Here is a 16337-nt window from a genome sequence, read left to right on the forward strand (position 1 = left end):
AGCATCCATAAACCTGGCAAATTCAGCCCTTGCATGATCTCCCTTGTGTAGAGGTTTTCTTGGGTAGTATATTGCCACCATAGCGGCTTCTACACCAGCTTTTCTTCGTGGATGCCAGCATACGGGGTGTAGCTTTCGTTCTTATAAACCCCAGCAATCCTCAGCTGCTTTCATCACCTTTTAGAGCTATTGAATTGGGAGCTATTGGGAATGGTTACAGTAGCTTTTACATTGCTCCAACTTGTAACTGGACTGGCCCAGAACAAAGTAGCTCCAGGACTGGAGGAGCAAACCATCTGTTTCAATGCATTGTGATAATAAAGTCCATTATCCTCCATGATTTTCTGCTGTTTGTTCTGCCTGGGGCTGAGAGTGGGGGCCCGGAGCTCTCACTGTCAAAATTGCAGTGGAGGCCTAATATTGCAGAATCCGCAAAATCACTAGGGTAAGTAGTAGTATTGTAATTTTTTGGTTGAGAATTTCCTTGAGTGTTTTCTAATTTTAAAAAATGTTATACGTGAACACTAAACAAGAATCCCAAAGAGAATTCTACCATATATTAGTTCTAATGATTTAAATATATGAAATGTCAATCTTAAAACTTAATTACATTTTAAACTTTTAGGGTCAGATTCATTGACTTTGAGTGAGTCCTTTACAACACTCTAGAATATTATAAAGCAGTCAGTGTATTGGCCAAATAAGATTGACTTATAGTTGCTTTTTGTCACTAGAGCACCATACAGCAACCAGAGTGCTGGTGAATCTAGTTCTCAGCCCTAGTCTACACTAGGCATTGAGGTCAAATTTAGCAGCGTTAAATTGATGCAACCCTGCACCCGTCCACATGACGAAGCCCTTATTTTCGACTTAAAGGGCTCTTAAAATCGATTTCCTTACTCCACCCCCGACAAGGGGATTAGCACTGAAATCGGTTTTGCTGGGTCGAATTTGGGGTACTGTGGACGCAATTAGATGGTATTGGCCTCCGGGATCTATCCCAGAGTGCTCCATTGTGACCGCTCTGGACAACACTCTCAACTCAGATGCACTGACCAGGTAGACAGGAAAAGGTCCACAAACTTTTGAATTTCAATTTCCTGTTTGGCCAGTGTGGCAAGCTGCAGGTGACCATGCAGAGCTCATCAGCAGAGGTGACCATGCAAGCTCATCAGCAGAGGTGACCATGATGGAGTCCCAGAATCGCAAAAGAGCTCCAGCATGGACTGAACAGGAGGTATGGTATCTGATCGCTGTATGGGTAGAGGAATCCGTGCTATCAGAACTATGTTCCAATAGACGAAATGCCAAAACATTTGTGAAAATCTCCCAGGGCATGAAGGACAGAGGCCATAACAGGGACCCGAAGCAGTGCTGCATGAAACTTAAGGCAAGCCTTAAGAAAACCAGAGAGGCGAACGGCCGCTCCAGGTCAGAGCCCCAAACATGCCGCTTCTATGATGAGCTGCATGCCATTTTAGAAGGTTCAGTCACCACTACCCCAGCCGTGTTGTTTGACTCCTTCAATGGAGATGGAGGCAACATGGAAGCAGGTTTTGGGGATGAGGAAGACGGTGATAATAAGGTTGTAGATAGCTTACAGCAAACAAGCGGAGAAACCGGTTTTCCCGACAGCCAGGAACTGTTTCTCACCCTGGACCTGGAGCCAGTACCCCCCGAACTCACCCAAGGCTGCCTCCCAGACCCGCCAGGTGGAGAAGGGACCTCTGGTGAGTGTACCTTTTAAAATACTATACAAGGTTTAAAAGCCAGCATGTTGAATGATTAATTTGCCCTGGCATTCGTGGCTCTCCTGGATATAATCCCAAAGCCTTTGCAAAAGGTTTCTGGGGAGGGCAGCCTTATTCCATCCACAATGGTAGGACACTTTACCACTCCAAGCCAGTAGCACGTACTCGGGAATCATTGTAGAACAAAGCATTGCAGTGTATGTTTGCTGGCGTTCAGACAACATCCGTTCTTTCTCTCTCTGTGTTATCTTCAGGAGAGTGATATCATTCATGGTCACCTGATTGAAATAGGGTGCTTTTCTTAAGGGGACATTCAGAGGTGCCCGTTCCTGCTGGGCTGTTTGCCTCTGGCTGAACAGAAATGTTCCCCACTGTTAGCCACATGGTGGGGGGAGGCAAAGTGCGACCTTGTAACGAAAGCACATGTGCTATGTATGTAATGTTAATAGCAAGGTTTACCATGAAAGAGTGTACCCATTGTTCTATAAAATGTGTCTTTTTAAATACCACTGTCCCTTTTTTTTCTCCACCAGCTGCATGTGTTTCAAGGATCACAGGATCTTCTCCTTCCCAGAGGCTAGCAAAGATTAGAAGGCAAAAAAACCACACTCATGATGAAATGTTCTCTGAGCTCATGCTGTCCTCCCACAGTGACAGAGCACAGACAGATGCATGGAGGCAGACAATGTCAGAGTGCAGGAAAGCACAAATGACCGGGAGGAGAGGTGGCGGGCTGAAGAGAGGGCTGAAGCTGAAAGGTGGTGGCAGCGTGATGAGAGGAGGCAGGATTCAAAGCTGAGGCTGCTGGAGGATCAAACTAATATGCTCCAGCGTATGGTTGAGCTGCAGGAAAGGCAGCAGGAGCACAGACCGCCACTACAGCCCCTGTGTAACCAACCGCCCTCCTCCCCAACTCTGCCCTTCCATAGCCTCCTCACCCAGACGCCCAAGAATGCAGTGTGGGGGCCTCCGGCCACTCCACCCCAGAGGATTGCCCAAGTAACAGAAGGCTGGCATTCAATAAGTTTTAAACTTTTAAAGTGCTGTGTGGCCTTGTCCTTCCCTCCTCCACCACCCCTCCTGGGCTACTTTGGTAATTATCCCCCTATTTGTGTGATGAATTAATAAAGAATGCATGAATGTGAAGCAACAATGACTTTATTGCCGCTTCAAGCAGTGATCGAAGGGAGGTGGGGAGGGTGGTTAGCTTACAGGGAAGTACAGTGAATCAAGGGACGGGGGATTTCATCAAGGAGAAACAAACAGAACTTTCACACCGTAGCCTGGCCAGTCATGAAACTGGTTTTCAAAGCTTTTCTGATGCGCATCGCACCCTCCTGTGTTCTTCTAACTGCCCTGGTGTCTGGCTGTATGTAACCAGCAGCCAGGCGATTTGCCTCAACCTCCCTACCCACCATAAACATCTCCCCCTTACTCTCATAGATATTGTGGAGCGCACAGCAAGCAGTAATAACAGTAGGAATATTGGTTTCGCTGAGGTCTAACCAAGTCAGTAAACTGCACCAGCGTGCTTTTAAACATCCAAATGCACATTCTGCACTTGCTCAGCCTGTAGTTGAACAGCTCCTGACTACTCTCCAGGCTGCCTATGTATGGCTTCATGAGCCATGGCAATAAGGGGTTGGCTGGGTCCTCAAGGATAACTATAGGCATTTCAACATCTCCAATTTTTATTTTCTGGTCTGGGAAGAAAGTCCCTTCCTGCAGCTTTTGAAACAGACCAGAGTTCCTGAAGGTCCGAGCGTCATGTACCTTTCCCGGCCATCCCACGTTAATGTTGGTGAAACGTCCCTTGTGATCCACCAGTGCTTGCAGCACTATTGAAAAGTACCCCTTGCGGTTTATGTACTCGCCGGCTTGGTGCTCCGGTGCCAAGATAGGGATATGGGTTCCGTCTATGGCCCCACCACAGTTAGGGAATCCCATTGCAGCAAAGCCATCCACTATGACCTGCACATTTCCCAGGGTCACTACCCTTGATATCAGCAGATCTTTGATTGTGTTGGCTACTTGCATCACAGCAGCCCCCACAGTAGATTTGCCCACTCCAAATTGATTCCCAACTGACCGGTAGCTGTCTGGCGTTGCAAGCTTCCACAGGGCTATTGCCACTCGCTTCTCAACTGTGAGGGCTGCTCTCATCTTGGTATTCTTGCGCCTCAGGACAGGGGAAAGCAAGTCACAAAGTTCCATGAAAGTGCCCTTACGCATGCGAAAGTTTCACAGCCGCTGGCAATCATCCCAGACCTGCAACTCTATGCGGTCCCACCAGTCTGTGCTTGTTTCCCAGGCCCAGAATCGGCGTTCCATGTCATGAGCCTGCCCCATTAGCACCATGATGCCCACATTGCCAGGGCACGTGCTTTGAGAGAAGTCTGTGTCCATGTCTTCATCACTCTCGTAACCGCGCTGACGTCGCCTACTCGCCCGGTTTCGCTTTGCCAGGTTCTGGTGCTGCATATGCTGCTGGATAATGCATGTGGTGTTTAATGTGCTCCTAATTGCCAAAGTGATCTGAGCGGGCTCCATGCTTGCTGTGGTATGGCGTCTGCACAGAAAAAAGGTGCAGAACGATTGTCTGCTGTTGCCCTGATGGAGGGAGGGGAACTGACCACGTGGCTTATAGGATTGGCTTACAGGGAATTAAAATCAACAAAGGGGGTGGCTTTGTGAGAAACTGAATGGCCACCTCAAGGATAGAACTCAAAACTGGGTTTAGCCGGCCGTTGATTTCACAGAGGGAGGGAGGGAGGAGAAAATTAATACAAAACAAATCTGGTCTATTTCTTGTTTTGAGCCATTTCTTCTATCTTTATATATCTTGCTGGCAGCAGACTGTGCAGTACGACCGCTAGCCATCGTCACCTCCTGGGTGCTCAGCAGAAGACGGTGCACTATGACTGCTGGCCATCATCTTCTGCTGGCTGCAGATTAAAAGACAGTGCACTGCCAGTAGGACTGAATCGCCATGAGATGAAACTTAAAAGGGAAATTACCTGGATGAGCCACTCCCATGTTTGCCCAGGCACCCCGACCTCATCGAGGTCTGTTAAAAGAGCACCCTGGACTAAGTCGACGACGGCTACCAGTCATACTGCATTGTCTGCTGCCAAAAGGCAATAAACTGCTGCTGTGTAGCAATGCAGTACTGCGTCTGCCAGCACCCAGGAGACATACGGTGATGGTTAGCTGAGCGGGCTCCATGCTTGTCGTGGTATGGCGTCTGCACAGGTAACTCAAGAAAAAAGGCGCAAAACGATTGTCTGCCCTTTTATGGAGGGAGGCAGGGAACGGGGGCCTGATAATATGTACCCAGAACCACCCACGACTATGTTTTAGCCCCCTCTGGGATTTCTACCCAGAATTCAAATGGGCGGTGGAGACTGTGGGAACTGTGGGATAGCTACCCACAGTGCAAAGCTCCGGAAGTCGACGGTTGCCTCGGTACTGTGGACACAGTCCGTCGACTACATGCACTTAGAGCATTTGTGTGGGGACACACACACTCGACTGTATAAAAACGCTTTCTACAAAACTGACTTCTATAAATTTGACCTAATTTCGTAGTGTAGACATACCCTAAATTTGTAATTGACTTATTAGTTTAGCTATACAGGCTACAGAGGGTTTTTTTGTTTGTTGGGGGGTTTTTTTGTTTTGTTTTTTTGTTGTTGCTGTTGGTTTTTTTTTAACTACCTAGGCAAATTCACCAAGTAAACTTCCAGGATAGGAAACTGGAATTTGAGTATTGTAGTGGAAAGGATATATTTAAAAAAAAATTAATTATGTATGAAGCTATAATGTCACATCCTCACTGACTTCCCCTGATCTCCTCCTGCTGTAGTTCCTTATACTGCCCATTTCAGTTGCACTTACATCACCAGAAAGCAGAACTGTGGGGAGCCAAGGGAAGTAGCCTTATGTGAGGGAGACATGGGATGAGTTGGGGCAAGCAGAGATATGTCTGAGCCTAGGGAGGGATGGGCAGTGTTTGGGGGAGGGGGCTGCATTAGGGAGACTGGAGCTATGCAAAACAGGGATCTGAGAATTCCAATAGTTCTGAGCTATAAAGACTTCTTTGCTTCAGCCCCTGGTAGTGTTTTCTCAGTGCACTGCCTATGCTGTCATGGGGTACCTTCCTGACAGTATGGCTTTATTCCCATTTTAAACAATGAGAGATGACAGCCATTGCATGAAATTCTCTTTAGAAAAACATTATTCCTTAGCTGTTGTTGAAAAAGCAACTTTAGTTGTGAAGCAGAAAAAGTTTTGAATAGTCTGTGCTATTCTGTTGTTCAATCCATTTGGTCAGTCATGTTGCTGTTAGAATATTTTATTTAGAGAGAGAGAATGTGAAACAATGAATTCACACTAGGATGGCTCTTTTGGGTAATGTTGATCGCTAATGTGGCTCCTGAACCACTGAGGTCTGAGTATCACTGATTTAAACAAAAATGGGAAATACGTTTATAATTGCTGTATCTTACCAGTAAAGAGGCATCTTACACCTACTGGCAAGGTGGTTTAATAGTTTTAGATGTGTATAAAAGGCAATGTTACAGACCCTGTCATTGCAAAAACATGGACCCAAATATTTGCATCTCTTATAAATGCTACTTTCAGAGAAGAAGAACTTGAGGCAAGTAATTTTCTCTTCCAAAAAGAAGGAAGTGACTAATATATGGTACCTTCCTCATTTGTCTGCAAATAAATTCTTTAACTTTTAAAATAGATTTTAAGTTATGAGAAGAATATGATATATTGTTGGGAGAAGCTTTTATAAGAAGAGACTATTCCAGAGGCTTTATTTCCTTGCTACATAAAGCACTGGTTTGTAATTTAGCATGAGATATTATAAATAATGATCTACAATAAGAATCTGACAGATGGCTGCTGATCTCTGATGCTAACTGGTGAGGAGGAGATATGAAAGGAAGATTGAAGGAATTCAAAGACACCAAGAATAAGGTTATAGGAAAAGTCTAGAAGAGCCAACTGCAGAAAAAGTAGAGTGTGTCTAGAGAATATCTGGAGGAACAGAGCAGCCAAGGAAGATGAAGAAAGGAGAATCCAAGAATGGACAAAATAGCCTTATCTATACAATAGAATAGCATTTTTGCAACTTCTATTGTGTGATCAAATCAGTCTATTCTGCAGCAATGTAGTATGTTCACATTAGTTATCTTGTTTTGGATACATACAGTCACTGCATCCACTCATAGCACTCCATGCCAGTTTTTTTTAGAGAATCTGGATCTTTGAATCTATTTTCCAATCCATGGCACAGTTTCCTGGAACAACTGCATGATATATATGGTATGCAGTTTCTGTTTGTATGTGTTAACAATTTTGTTTTGCTTCCCTGGGTACTTTGACTATTCTAGCCTAGAGAAAACACTATGCATGTGTTGTGAGGGGCACAGGCTGCACCTTGACATTCATATTGTGGACGTTGTGGCAGACTACCTTCTAAAATTGGTGTCAGATCAACTCTATGCCTCTATTCCTGGAGAGTGTTTGGCCAAGTACTACCTCCTGTGGGTAGCACAGCTCAAGATGGTAACACATTTGTGTTTTTATTACTCATTCTTTATTGATTTAATACATTACAGAAAGAAAAACAAAATATTTATTCTGTTTTGTTTTTGTGGTTATTTTGCTGACCTTATTTTTATTTTTATGTATTTATTTATTTATTTTTGGGTTTTCTTTAGGATGCTAAGAAGTGGGGGCTTCAAGTCTTGTTCTACAGAAAGGAGATCCAGCTGAGTCCCAGACAGTTCTCCTCTCCTTTCTCATTTAGTGGAGCCCCATTGGAAGTACAGATTATAAGAGACAGGAAGGAAACATGGAAAGGCATTAGGAGATGTGACACAAAGGCCCATTTGTGGTTCTCCACTATGGTCATGTTTACCATAAGTTAAGTCGACATTATGTAAGTCGCCAACAAGCCTCTGATTTAAGCAAGTCGATCTTGCATGTCCACACTATGCTCATTGTATTGGCGGAGTGCATCCTCACTAGCAGGGCTTGTATCGATGCATGGAGCACTGCACTGTGAGAGCTATCCCACAGTGCATGTAGCCGAGTGGAATTTTGGGTTGGGCTTGCAGTGCCTTATGGGACCAAAACATTTGCACGGGTGGTTCTGGGAATATGGCGTTAGCCTCCTATAATGCACTAACTTCCTTCCCTCCCTCCCTCTCTGAAATTAACAGCAAACAAACGAAGCCCTTTTTGTGCTTTTTTTGTAAGCCTGGGTTATGTGTACAGACGCCATAGTACGATAAGCATGTATACTGTTGTTGTGAGCGTTACAAACATCTCATGCCTTATCCTGTAGTATTTACACAGCCGATACAGGAGCCACCATGCAGAACAATTTGATGCCATGCAAGCAGCCCTGCTGGAAGACATAGAGCAGAGCAATTTGCAGTTTCTGGCAACAGTCACAGTTGAGCGCTGCTTCTGGGCCCGGGAAACAAGCACTGACTGGTGGAACTGCATCGTTATGCAGCCATGGGATGATGAACAGTGGTTGCAGAACTTTCAGATGCATAAGGCCACTTTCCAGGAACTATGTGAAGAGCTTTCCCCAGCCCTGAAGCGCAGCAATACTAAAATAAGAGCTGCTCTGACAGTGGAGAAGTGAGTGATGATAGCTTTGTGGAAGCTTGCAACGCCAACTGCTACTTGTCAGTTGGGAATCAGTTCGGAGTATGTAAACCTACTGTGGGATCTGTTGTGATCCAAATTTGCAGGGCCATCAACTTATGCTAAGAAGTGTAATGACTCTGGGCAATGTGCCGGACATAGTGGATGGTTTTACCATGATGGGGTTCCCTAACTGTGGTGGGGCTATAGACGGAATGCATATCCCTGTCTTGGCATCAAGCCACCTTGTCAGAGAGTACATAAACCAAAAGGGGTACTTCTTAATGGTGATGCAAGCGGTGGATCACTGGTGGATCACAGGGGCCTTTTCACTGACATCAGTGTGGGATGGTCAGAAAGGTGCATGATGCACGCATCTTTAGGAATTTTGGTTTGTTCAGAAAGCTGAAAGCAGGGACATTCTTTCCAGACTGAAAAATAATAATTGGTGATGTTGAAATGCCAATCATTATCCTGGGAGACCCAAGCTACCCCTTGCTCCCATGGCTCATGAAGCCGTACACAGGCAGCCTGGACAGCAATAAGGACTGGTTCAACCATAGGCTGAGCAAGTGCAGAATGGTGGTGGAATGTACCTTTGGATGTTTACAAGGTCGCTGGCATTGTTTGTTTACTAGGTTAGACCTCAGTGAAAGCAATATCCCCATTGTTATTGCTATTTGCTGTGTGTCCACATGTCTGTGAAACAAAGGGAGAAAAGTTTTCGGCAGGGTGGGGAGTTGAGGCAGATCACCTTTCAGCCAATTTTGAACAGCCAGATACCAGGGCAATAAGAAGAGCACATTGAGAGGCTCTGCGTCTCAGTGAGGCTTTGAAAACAAGTTTCAGCAATGAGCCAGAGTAATGCGACACTTATCTGTGTTGTTCCTTACCAAACTGTCCCCATCGCTACATTTTCTCCCACTAACCACCATGTGTTGAATGAATAAAGAGCCTTTTCTCCTCAATCTGTTAAATTTTATTATGCACACAAACACACAGTGACAGCAAAGAAAAGTAAGATAACCTGGGGCAAAGGGGCTATAACACTGTGTGGGGAGAAACTAGGACAGCTTGCTTACAGATGCACTGCAATAACAATCAAAGGTGTGGGAATGGGCTCTGTGACATTACACCCCATATTCTTCATAGAAATATGGTTATTATATGAATATGGTATAACTAAGATATACTTTATGCAAGATGGATCTTGTAAGATATCATTGGAAAGGTTATGATTTACTGAATGCGTTTATCCAATTTGTATGCGTGTATCATTTTTGTATCTGAAGCTGGGAATATTGACCATGTCTCTGTATTTCAAATGTACTATATTAGATGAGGCCAAACAATGCTAGTGGCGTATTGAAGAAATGCACACAAGCATATGGATAACCCCAGGAACTGCATGTAATAGAAACCTCTCAGAAATAGTTCTACACAATAGAAACTGGTTGACCCAAGTCAGATAGCTCTATACAATGGGAACTGTTTGACCTAGGGCACAGCAAAAAAGCTTTCCAGCAAGTGTGGGGAAGATATAAAAGAGGGACAATCACAACAGGAGGGGACCTCACTCTTCCAACAACAACACACCTGAAATCACCTGAGGAACAAAGACTGAATTGTGGGAAGTGATGGTCCCAGGCTGGAAGGATTTTTAGCCTGTGTAAGAAAACCTGGAAAAGCCAAGGCAACTTGTGCCTTCAGAATCTGCCAGCCTGTTTATCACTCAGGGTGAGAATTTGCTAATTTGTATCCTACCTATCTAGTGTATTAAGCTCAGTTTGTGGTTTTTGTTTATTCACTATTGCTTTGTTTTCTTTGCTATCCCTTTAACCACTTAAAATATACCTTTTATAGTTAATAAACTTATTTTGTGTATTGTTAAACCCAGTTTATTGTAATTTCTAACTCGGGGGCAAGAAATCATGCACATCTCTCTTCACATTGAGGAAGAGGGCATATTTTTATGAGCTTGTGCTGTGCAGATTTTTCTATACAGTGCAAGACAATATTATTTTGGGTTTATCTCCTAAAAGGAGTGTGCACATGAGTGCTCGGGGAATCCTCTCACACAGCTGACTTCAGTCTGTGTTTGCAGTGGGGTGTGACCCTAACTGTGTGTGTGTGCTGCAAGAGGCTGGAGAGCCTAATTCAGCAAAGTGGGGAGAGGGAACCCAGACTGGTCGAGCAGGAGAGGCTCAATGAAATCCCAGTACATCAGATTGCATCCCAGAAGGGGGGTCCAACCTGTCACAGGTGCCTTCTGGTCCTTGTATCCTCCCCTGATGTTGAGTGCAAGGGATACTGAACTTCCCCCCTCTCCCCCACACCTCATAGGACATTTGTGGGAGGAGGATGTGTAATTTGGTGATGATGGCAGCAGGTTCAGCATAGGCTGCAGAGGGACTCTAGCATCCAGATGCCTTTCTTGAACCTCAACCAGACACCTGAACATGTCTGATTACGCCTTCATCTCTTCCTGCGTGGCATGCTCTTGCTCCCTGTATGCTCTCCTGTTCTCCCTGTCCATGTGCAGGTTGTCAGACAGTGTAATCCTCCATGCTCTGAGATCTGTCTTATCACTCTCGGAAGTGTGCATTAACTCATTGAACATGTCCTCCTGAGTCTTCTTTTTCAGCCTTCTAATCTGGAAAAGTCTCTGTCCCTGTGTGGATGAAGCGCTGATGGACGAGGTTTCAGCTGCAAAGAATACAAAGCATAAGGGTAGCATGGACACTGCATACATTGTTTCTGTGACAAGATTAATTCTTTTATAAAGAAAAACACCCCTCAGTGCACTTCACTGCAAGCCACAATGTAATCACAACCTCTGGCTACTGCAAGAGTCGATTTGCTGATCCAGCCATGATGGATAAGACCACAAATGTGGGCAACAGGTCTTTTGCTGCAGCTTTTTTGAAGACATCCTTGGGATCACGGGTTGGAACTTCAGAAAAGCCCCCTTTCCCCTTACAACCTGGATGGTACTTGAGGACAGGCACCAGGATAAAGCCCCACAAACAGTTTGTTTCTTACAAAAGCGGCACTGGGTTGTGGGGGAAAGGAGACAAATAGGAAGCCACCCATCCCCCTTTTTTTAAAATGCTGGTTGCAATACATAGTGATCCCTTCCAACCACAACCATGGCACACTTGGGAAAGTGTGCTTGTGTGCCCCGGATTTCACCCAACAGGGGCGGATTACTTGTTGAATTGTTTGTGGTTTACCCAGCATATTAAACTTCCCCCATTTTCCCTAGGTGACCATACGCGATATCACTCTCCTGAGAGTAACAGAGGCGGCAAGGAAACAGATGCTGCAAGTGTCTGGGTACAGACCTGATCCTTGTGCTGCAATGATACCAGCAGAGTTAATATTGGGCGTGTCCTACCGTGGTGGACGAAATAAGGCAGCCCTTCAGAGAAGCCCTTCTGCAAAGGATTGCAAAGTACCTCCATGAAAGCTTCCTAGAGATCTCCATGGAGGGTTCCTGGGCCATCCCCATGCACATAAACAGTCTTCTTCAGCGAGCACCCTCTGTGTAGCTGGAGTGACCACCAATACCCACCACACCTACTTTTTTGTTCACATTTAACATAAAAAATAATAATATATAACCCCTAAAATTTGATTGGAAATGTGTACTTACCGGAGGTGCCTTCCCTGGCATCACGCTCCACTGCCAACTGGTCCTGTGAAAGAATGGGCTCCAGGGTTAAAAACAGTTCTTGGCTGTCTGGAAGAATGCATCCTCTGCTTGCCTGCCTCACATTCTCCTCCTCCCTGTCAACAATGTCCTCCTCATTGCTCGAGGTCATGCGGGGCTCCTGGGAGGTATCCACAGAGCATTTTGGGGTAGTGATGGGATCACCACCGAGAATCGCATGCAGCTCCTCATAAAAGCGGCATGTTTGTGGGGCAGAACCAGAACGACTGTTTGCCTCCCTTGTCTTCTGGTATGCTTTCTGAAGCTCCTTTATTTTTATGCAGCACTGCTGTGTGTCCATGGTGTAGCCCTTCTCCCCCATACCCTGCGCCATCTTGGCATAGTTGTCAGCGTTTCTGCTGCTGGGTCGAAGCTCTGCCTGCATAGACTCTTCTCCCCACACAGCAATAAGATCCACCATCTCCTATGTACTCCATGCTGGAGGGCGTTTGCAGCCTTGAGTCTCCATGATCCGCTGTGCTGATGAGCTCTCCATGCCGATCAAACAGGAAATGAAAATTCAGAAGTTCCCGTGGCTTTAAGAGCGGAGCGTCTGTTTCCTGTGTACCTAGCTGTGGAGTTGAAAGAGCGGTGACAATGGAGCACTGTGGGACACCTCCTGGAGGCCAATTCATTCAAATTACACAATGCGGTTTCTACTTATCCCCATGTTGATACATGGATGTCGAATCAAGCGCTACGCCTCTCACAGAGGTGGAGTACAGAAGTCAACTTTACAGGGCACTTAGGTTGGCAGAAGGGACTCAGTAGTGTAGACACATACATTATTAAATTGACCAAACATGATTTATGTCGACCTTTGTAGTGTAGATTTGAACTATGTGTCAGCAACTCTTGTCAGGTCTGATATACTCACTACACCTCTCACACTGGTGTCATAATATGTATTTAAAACATGTAACGTAATACATTGATTGAAATCTAATAACACACTGGTCATTAATGTTACAAACATTTCACAGTAACTCTGTAGGTAAAATTATGGATATTTTCTGCTATTAAATCCTGAAAACTGGAAACAGGCAAAGGTGAAAAAACAGGTTTCTTCTGTATAAAGGGGAAAGAAAATATGGCCCCGTTCAGGAAAGAGGGCTCTGAACTGCTGTCTCCAGATCAGCCAGTGGATAACCCTGCTGCAGCTTTGTAAGGAGGGAGATGTGACCTTAAGAGCATCCCAGTGGCAAAGGACAAAGGGCATCCTGGTATCAGATAATGAGTTTCAGCTGGCCTGACCAATTCAGTGTACCCCTACTCACTGTGGTTATAAACATGTGTATCTAAAAGATGTCATGTAATATGTCATTGGAAAACTAATAACTCACTGGTTATTAATATTCTTGTGTGATGTGTGTACATGGTGTGTATTAAGAGTTATGGATATATGATGGAATTATGACTAAAATATGTTTAATCCCAACATGTCAAAGGGATTTGGTAAACAGGTCTGCCCTAAACAAAGGAATCTGTATTTGCTTCTCTGACCAGCCCAGTCATCACGCAGAGATAATGAAGGTCCATTTATGTATTAGGTAAACAAAGCTATCAATCTAACAAGCGGGGGAAGAGACAGCATGGGGTCAACACCCAACAAAAGAAGAGAAGCTTGGTCTGGGTTTTACTTTTCAAAGAATACCTTGAAAAGATGTATTGTTCTATAAAGACGGGGGCTGAGCCTCAAGTGATAAGCAGTTGAATCAACTGATTGTATACAATATTATTGTATTATAAAAGTATATTGAGTGAGGTCTTTTATGAAAGACTGTGACACACTGGTGATTAATGTCACTATGAAATATGTATATTTAGACTATATGATGAATTATGAATACTCAGTGATATTATGCTTTCCAGTCTTTGACCAAACAAAGGGAAAAACAGGCTTTTCACAGGCAGGAGGGAAAGCAACTGTCTGTCTTCAATTATATTAAGCAAGATGTGACCAGAAACAATGAAACTTCCATTTACACAGAAATCAGCAAAAGGATGGGAAGCCCACAGGATAGGAAGAACAGAATTGAGGTCATGATGCCTCTTGAAACAAGATCATTGAACTTTGGAGAATATAAACAAAGACAGAAGCCATCTTTGGCATCCTTAACTAGACAGACAAAAGGGGCCAGAGCTCTTGCAAGCTGAAAAAGATGGATCCTTCAATCAAAATGATGGTTGGAGTCTCTGGGAACCTAAGAAACTTGCTTAGGAAGACAAAGAAGCCAGCATCTTGTACTTCTGTGGAAGTCCTGACTGAGGGAAAGTCAGCCATGGCTGGGAAGAAGGAAGACTGGTGAGAGATATCATTTTGAACAAAGCCTGTACCTTACTAGATTGTTTTAGACTTTTCGATGCGTGTTTTCACTTTTATTTGCTTATAATCGTTTCTAACTTTATTCCTTCTTACTTGACATCACTTAGCTTATGTCCTATTATTAATAAATTTGTTTAATTTTTACTATAAACCAGCTCAGTGCTGTGGTTAAAGGGAAGGGTGTATTTATCCCAGTTAAATTAATAATTATCATGTGCTTTTGTCTCTTTAAAGGAGTAACAAACCTTAATCCCTTTCTGAGCTGTCCAGGAGACGGCTAGACACTTCAGGGCACATTGTTACCTTGCTTTTTGTAACCAAGGCTGTTGAAAGCCAGAGTGGGGCTGTAGACAGGCTGCTGGGGTCAGAGCTGCTGAACCAGGGCTGTCTAGCACACGGATACTCAGGATGTGACCTGCATGTTTGTAAGCAGGCTAGAAGTGTCCCAGGCTGGGAGCTACACTAGCAAAGCATTGTAAGCCACCCAGGGTTGCAAGGCAAGTGGTGACACAACATCTTACGGTCTCGATTGCACCTTAGAAGTTGACAGGAGGTAGGTAGAATGCTGAGATATACTTGGGAACAGGGATTGCCTTGAATTTGTGTCTTTTGTGACTAAGGTCCCTTTTCTTTTTACACCTTTTTTAAAAATCAGATGTTTGAGGGATGTAGTTGGTGCCACTATGCTATTATAATGCCAACCCTGATTCCAAAAGGTAAGAGCATTCATGTATCACTGCATTCTGTGTAGAATACATACATGTGACTGTAGTGTGTGTATCTTTACTAATCTTTCTCCATTGTGTTTTTATTTTTCAGGTGCTGTTAGTACCAAAATAAAAATAATAATAGTTGTTGTAACTGCCTAGATTAGTCTCATTAAATGTAAATATTATTGTCTTTAAGGATCTGTTAGGTTCTTGTTCAAGTTTTGGACTAGAGGCAAATTGATTTAAAAATGAAAACCCTCAGTCTTCTCAGCCTAGTGTTGCTCAAAATTATGAGGTACTTTACCCAGGTCAACTCCCACTGACTTCTATGAAAGTTTCGACTTTGTAAGAACTGAGTAAAGAGTGAACAAGGTGTTGGGCCCATATCCTGCTTTCTGACTGTAATAGTGCTCCACTGCTAACTGGATTTCTGACTCTCGCATTACTCAAGTCATAGGTCTGGATTGCTTCTTCCTGGGAAATACCTGAGGGAGGAGATCTGAAAAAGGGAACTTCATTGAGGATCTCCTTTTAAAATTTCATCCAAATTGTTCCATCAGGCTTGGTCCTAACCCACCATCTCAGATCACCTGGATCCATAAGAGGCCAGTGCTGTTCTTGTGGAAACTCTATGCTTCTGCATACATTTCAGACCTCATATAGGGGATGGAGAAAACAATTAGAGAGACATCAAGGGCTATCAACTTTGAATGTGCCCAGAAGTTGATGGATGGGAAGGAGACTGGTGCCTGGTGATTCCCTAGTGAAGTGCAGGGGCAGAAGATGGGACAAAGTCTGTTTTAAAAGAGGAATGCTCATTAAGCAAGAGAGGCCATTCTTTTGCTATATGCAGAAAATGAGGCCAAGCAGGCAGGAATTGCTCTCTGACCTAAGGACTTGGTTCAGTACTCACAGCCAGGGTGTAGTCAGATCGAGGGGGATTGAGTTGAAGACTGTTTGTTGTTTTCCTAAAATCTGTAACTCAGATGGTGTTTAAGAGTAAAAGTCTTTGTGGTTAGGAAATTCCTTTGCTAAACCCATGTTTCCTTGCATTAGTACCATGTTGTTCCTGAAGGACTTAACTAGAAACTCCCACACCCAAGTGGACTCTGGGAAGAATACCCATCTGCTGAAGAAACAGACTGACAGAGCCAGAAGAGTAC

At 44.3% G+C, this 16337-nt stretch overlaps 1 protein-coding gene and 1 long non-coding RNA gene across 2 annotated transcripts in view; both read left to right on the plus strand.

The window, feature by feature from the left end:
* The window catches only part of CCDC178 (coiled-coil domain containing 178), a 371835-nt gene that overhangs the window by 296745 nt on the left and 58753 nt on the right, over positions 1-16337 (plus strand). The gene's annotated exons all lie outside the window — the stretch shown is intronic.
* On the plus strand, positions 79-7739 carry LOC122458702. The gene is made up of 3 exons (XR_006278870.1): positions 79-445; positions 7164-7331; positions 7487-7739. It is a non-coding gene; the product is annotated as an uncharacterized LOC122458702 (long non-coding RNA).

This window comes from Dermochelys coriacea, chromosome 2, assembly GCF_009764565.3.
Source record: "Dermochelys coriacea isolate rDerCor1 chromosome 2, rDerCor1.pri.v4, whole genome shotgun sequence".
NCBI lineage: Eukaryota > Metazoa > Chordata > Testudines > Dermochelyidae > Dermochelys > Dermochelys coriacea.